The following is a 6,026-nucleotide window of genomic DNA, read 5'->3' as shown; positions in this document are numbered from 1 at the left end:
GCCCGGCCGGGCCGTGCCGCTCCGCTCGGCTCCGCTCCGCTCCACCTTGGCCGGCACTGCGCCTGCGCGCCTCGGCGCCCGACACCGCGCTCTGCCCGCGGGGCGGGGGCGGCGGGGCCGCGCCCGGTGACGACGCTGCGGCCCCTGCGGCGGCGCTCCCCGCCCCGCCCCGGCCGGGCCCGCCCTCCGCCGCGGGCCGTGCGCGCGGGGGCGGCGCCAGGGCCTCCCCTCGCGCGCTCCTCCCCTCCCCGCGCGCTCCTCGGGCGGGCAGCGGTGCGCGCGCCGCCGGCACCACCGCCGCAGGTGAGATGGGGGCGCGCGGCCGGGCCGGGCCGGGCCAGAGCAGACCAGACCAGACCAGGGTGAAGCCGCCGCCACCGCGGCCGCCGGGGCTGGGGCCGGGGGGAGCGCAAGGACCCGGCCCCGCCCGCGTCGGTGGAGCTCTCCGGTGTGGGGGGAAGCTGCCGTGCGGGCGGGGGCTTCCGGCGGCTCCGCGCCCGCCGCCCTGCGCCGCCCGGGAATTAGTGTCGGGGTGCGGCTGCCGCCTCACCGTCTCCGGCCGGCGGTGTGCGCCTGCCGGCCCCACCCCGGGGTGTGGGGACGGGCGGGCGGCGCCCCGAACCTCCTGCAGGGGCCTGGTGGCCGCTCCCTGAAGGTTACGGGCGTCGACCTTGGCGACCTCCGGCCGCAGCCCGCCCGGGCGCGGGAGCAGCGGGGAGGGGGTGGCGGGGCCGCGGCGGGGTCCGGCGCCTGTTGCGGCGGGGAGCGGGTGCGGCTTCCCGGGGCGGCGGCGGGCGCCGCCCGTACCTGCGGAGGGCGGTGCGCGGCCGCGGCGGCACCCCGAACAAAGGGGCCGCGCCCCGGGGCTGGCGGGGAAGGGGGTCGGGGCCCTCGCTCGGCAGGAACGGGCTGCGGCGGCGGCGATTCCTGCCCCGGCCGGGTGCCGGAGACCCTGTGCGTGTATGTGGGCGCTGCGGTTTCTAGGGTGAGTAAGAACTGGGCTTCTGTAACATTTAATAGCTGCCCGCTTTCACGTGCTGGGCTTTTTTGTAGTTACTGATAACTAGATCTTGTGTTTGCTTGTAACACGGGGACGAAGTATGCTATTAAGTTCCCCAAATGAAAGAGCCTTTTCATGCTCACCCATTTGGTTAGGTATGCGATTTGGGGTTTGCTTTGGGTTTCTTTTAAATGGAAGTTAATAGCTTCAGCTCCTTCTCCTTAATTGAGTCTTTAAAATGAAAATGTTAAGTGGGCCATAGATATCCCAAGAGCCACCTGAAGAGCGATCTGTGTGTTTATTTTGTAGCATCCCCAAACGGTCCTGCCAGAAAGATTGCTAAAATGTTTTTATTTCAGACTCAAAATGACCCTGATGTTTTGTGTCACGCTTGCATTTCCGGCTCTTATTGGAAAGAGACTTGCATTCTGCACTGCAAAACATTACACTTCCACAAGTGTAAGCAATATGTGCCTCTGCTGGCATTTCAGTTCACATACAATTTTATGTTCAGATCTCTCCATAACCTATCAGTTGTTCTTTGTCTTTTCCACTGAAAGTTAAATGGAAAAGAGAGGAGCTCCTGAGAGAGGGGCTGCACTGGGAGAAGATCCTGCTCTTCTGTTAGTTTTCAGGGTAATTAGTAGTGATTATAACTGCATTTTTAATTAAAAATCCACTTCTTTTTGGCTGACTTATTAATCTAATAGCATGTACCTCAACATTTAAGTCCTGGGAAACTGTGAGCATTCTTAATAGAGTGAAGAACAACTGTTTGACATGTCAATCTCTGATGTAGATTTAAATCCTTCAGTCTGTTCTTGCACGACAGTTTGTCAAACATTTTTTGTGGAAGCCTCCAAATGATGGAAATCTGAGAAATTGATAGTGCTAGTCATGTTTACCCTTCATTATTTTCTGTAGAAATAGGAGAATATGACATAGTGTTGCACAAAAATATCAAAAAAAGCCTTCAGTCCACAGCATGAGAGGTCAACTATGAGGTTAAATAAGCTGTGTTGCTGGATAGTGAGTGTACTACTCCACTGTAGCAAATTCCTTGATCTAAGTCTTTGCTTTTTAGTGCTCTTTTGAATTTGAGTAAGGGAAAGATTACAGACATCCTAAGGTGAAGTATGTTGAGTTGTGTGTTCTTTGACATTGTTCTAATAACGTTGTCAGGATTTTTTTGGACCTTGAGGAATCTTTAGCCATGAAAGTGAAAACAGGAATGTGTCCTAGCTGTGCATTTTTTGTAATCTCTGTCACCTGTGATCACGTACTCTTTACATAAATAACCCATAGAAATAGTAGGCTATTGAAGGGAAGGGATGGGTATGGGGAAGTGGGGCAGGGAGAGATGTGGCTGTGAGGATAAGGCAGTGCTGGATAGAGGTGACCAAGGAGGAGCACAAGACTGTTAAATAAGTAGTTGGAGACCTTGCAGTGGTCCATGTGTCTTCTGTATTCAGACTGACTTCTAGTTCCCATAAGAACAGTTGTGTTCTTAACCTCAGTTACTAAGTCATGCACTGATATCCCTGTATCTATTTTTTCTGAGGGATTATCCTGAAACAAAGGTGTTCCATCTAGGAAGTGGTTTTGCTCCTGTTAAATTTCAAGTGTATCTGACTTGGATGAGGATAATTGCTGAGGCAAAAGATGCTGCTATCTTAGAAACTGATATATGGCCGTCTCCGATATCAAAGGATACTGTAGATACAGTGTCTTATGTGAAAAGTTGTTTAGGCACTGCATTTCAGCCAACTGACAACAGCATTGTTTTTGCTGCAGTTTTACAACTGAAGAAGAAATAAATATATGAGAAAAATCTTTTAACTGTGTGATTAGATTTGGTTGCTTTGCCATCCTAGTGTGTACTGTAGGATATAGTGGTCCTGGAAATCAGTGGCTGATAATATGTCTTCTAGACAGGGAACTCCCCACCCCCTTGAAAATGCTTACAGCGAGCTTCCATTAAACTTCTAATGGCTCCAAGCTATGGAAATTACTTTGCATCTAAATTGAAATCTGTTTTATGTGAACAAGGTAGTTTGGTAGGCTAGTGACAGCATTCTTGTGAACGTATTGTAGCCTGCCTGCTTCAAACACACAATTACAGGACAACTGTGTTAAGCCTCCTTTGTGCCTTTATGTGAGGAACCAAGTAAATAGAACCGTTGGTATAATGTACGTCCACTAAATGTTCTGAAAAATATTTACCATTTTATAACTTGCTAAGTAGGGAAGAAACTGTTACATTTTATTAGTCTGTTGCAGTACTTAAAATCAGCTCTCAGGATAGTTATAAAAAGTTATTTTTAAGGCTTACTGTCTGAAGAATCTGAAATTGGTTATAGTCATTGTGGATATAAATAACCTAGAGTGGCTTTATAGCAAATGTACCTTGCAGACCAGGGGATTATTGAATCCTGTTTTGCTACTCGTCCTGTTTTCTTAACTCTTCTGATCAGAGTCAGCACCTAAAGCCCAAGGATTTATCAGTGGTTACAGTTGCTTGTTGAATCTCTTTGGTAGTTGTGCAAACCATAACCATCGGGTTAGGCTTATAGGCTGGAGCCATAGGGACTATTTACAGCAGAAAAAAAAATTCTGTAGTTCCCATAGAAAAAACAGTATGAGATTGAAAGGTAGGAACAAGCTGGAAAGAAATGTAGTATAGATTAAGTAATGCTGATTTAGAATGAACCAGTGAGAGAATTCATTGCCTTTGCCCTGAGCAGGGGCTTAGTATTTACTAGTCATATTTTGGGATTTGGTCTGTCTCTATCAAAATTCCCAGCACCTTTGGGACAACAGATTTGCAATACTGAAGTGTCCAGGCTTTGCACAGAGGGGTAATAATGGAAAAAGGTGTGTTGAAGATGTTAGATGACATGAGCAGTTACTACAGAAAATTCAAAGTTATGCTGGAATCAGTTTGTAACGGAGAGGAGCCAAGAATGTAAAGAAGGTAGAAAAACAAGAGATGTAGAGTTGGTTGTATGGTAACTCTACAATTGTTACTTTAGTGGAATTGATGATGCTTATTTTGTGATGTTGGCTCCTTAGTTGAAGTAATTATAATGTACATTGAATTCCTACCAGTAAAGTTCATGCTTTGTATGTATGTATAATGCATTGTATTTTTCTCTGTAATAGTATGTTTACATCATTTGATGCAAGAGTGTGGAAATGTCTGGTGCAGTGGCCCGCAGGGTTTCATTAAAAATTGGCATGTAAATATACTGTACCAGCAAACAAGTATTTCTGCAAATTATGGAAAATGCCATTTATGAAGGTGCTCTGTACCTGTGCTTAGTAGGTAGGCAGTAGGGATAAGCCATGCATTCAGACCTTGGTTTCTGTTTCATTTTATGGTCTGAAATACTAATTTAATAGCTCTCTGTACTCTGTAAAACTTGATCTTTAACTCTGATCTTTGTTTCTGAGAGTCTGAGAATGCTCTATGTATAGCACCCACATACAGGCAGGCAGAAATGTTTTTGTCAACATGAAATAGATTGCGGTAAACATGGAAGTCTTGCAAAAATGGAACATCTGTGAAGAAAGTAAAAAGCCAGCTATGTGTGGTACAGTCCTTCTCTTTGCTAGTACTCCCATTCAAGCCCGTCAGATAGTGTAGAGTAAAGGAGGTCTGTCATTTCAAGATGTAGCAGTGTACTCCTGTTGGTATAGCTGAGTCTCCTGACAAGGCTTCTAACACAGAAGTACTTAATACCAGCAATACTTTGTCCTGTGGGATTTATCTCAGACCTCAAAATAGAAGAAATTATACAGACAGGAAAACTGTTAATGTGACAGACGTCTGTGGGCATGCTATGTCAGTCACAAAACCCACACTTGATGGGTGAGGTCATGCAATGTGAAATGTTTGAGTAGATGGACCCAAAGGCCCTACTGAAAGCAAGGCTGGTAGGAACTCCTCATTAACCATCTGTCACTGTTACCTTTGGAGATCAAAGTAAGCAAAATCAGTGAATCCAATCACTGAATCCAAGTGACTGTTGTGTGAAAGAGCTATTTTGGGATGACACCTCTAAATCATAAAATTCTTGCACACTTAAACACCTGAATTAATTTTACCTATGTAGTGTAACATGCACATAAGCTTCATTCCAATCCTCAGAACACTTGTATTTTAAGAAATAACACTGCACACTCATAAGAACTGAATTTTGCAAGGTCAAAATTTATATTGTCCAAATTAAGAGTTCATTGCAATGCTTCAGTGACTGGTCCAGTGGAGTCATGACTGGTAGCTTAGTGCACTTTATCACAACTTGAATTCTCTGATTTTTAATAAGTTTACATTTTTGAAGTTGTTACTGATTTGAAAATGAATGTGAAATTTATTTACATTGAGGTAGTTTATATATTGAAGTCAATGATGCAGCACAGGCCTGTATGAGTGTGATTTATTAAAGCATCTTTCTTTATTGGTCCAGTTGCATATTGTTTGTCTGCTGCTGATTAGACCTGTTGGCTTTGAGGTTCCAGGCTTCATATTCACTAGAAATAAAGTATATAATAAATCAGGGAAACTTAACCTAGAAAGAAAGCACTGTACTCTGGACTCCTTCTGGACTACAGTCCAGTGTTGTCACTCAGAATTTAAGGAGCAGATGCATTAGACTAAATATCAGAAACTGCTTTCAGTTCAGCAAGTTTACCATCTAAAATGTTATCAAATGGTTAGTATTGTAAGGAAGAAAATGTAGCTACAGGTAACATTCGTAATTAATTCCAGGTATTCTGGAGCATCTCAGAGTACTGTATAGGAAGAGACTCACTAATTTGAGGTGTGTGAGATGAATGGGAATACTTGATTGTTTTTCCCTATTTAATGAAGAGTGTGATAAGAAAAATAATTAAAAGTTAGGATACTGATGAAGAACAAGAAGGCTGCTCATCTGACTTATTAATTTGGTTTGCATCAGTACTCATTTTGTTTTAGTGTATACTGTAACATGTAGGACTTCTAGAAAAAAAATAATGATAATAA

The 6,026-nt window shown here is 45.0% G+C and overlaps 1 protein-coding gene across 2 annotated transcripts in view; it reads left to right on the top strand.

The window, feature by feature from the left end:
* The first annotated feature begins 170 nt into the window (after positions 1–170).
* Positions 171–6,026, top strand: part of RALA (RAS like proto-oncogene A) — a 30,463-nt gene continuing 24,607 nt past the window's right edge. Inside the window, exon 1 of one of the 2 annotated variants that reach the window (XM_064420587.1) lies at positions 171–303. The gene's annotated coding sequence lies outside the window, so the exon portion shown is untranslated. Of the gene's footprint in view, positions 304–854; positions 986–6,026 lie in introns of those variants that run through there. The other variant, XM_064420592.1, reaches the window with a different exon arrangement.

Source organism: Passer domesticus, chromosome 1 (genome assembly GCF_036417665.1).
Source record: "Passer domesticus isolate bPasDom1 chromosome 1, bPasDom1.hap1, whole genome shotgun sequence".
Classification (NCBI taxonomy): Eukaryota; Metazoa; Chordata; class Aves; order Passeriformes; family Passeridae; genus Passer; species Passer domesticus.
The sequence above is the reverse complement of the archived record's forward strand: the minus strand, read 5'-3'. Positions and strand labels throughout refer to the sequence as shown.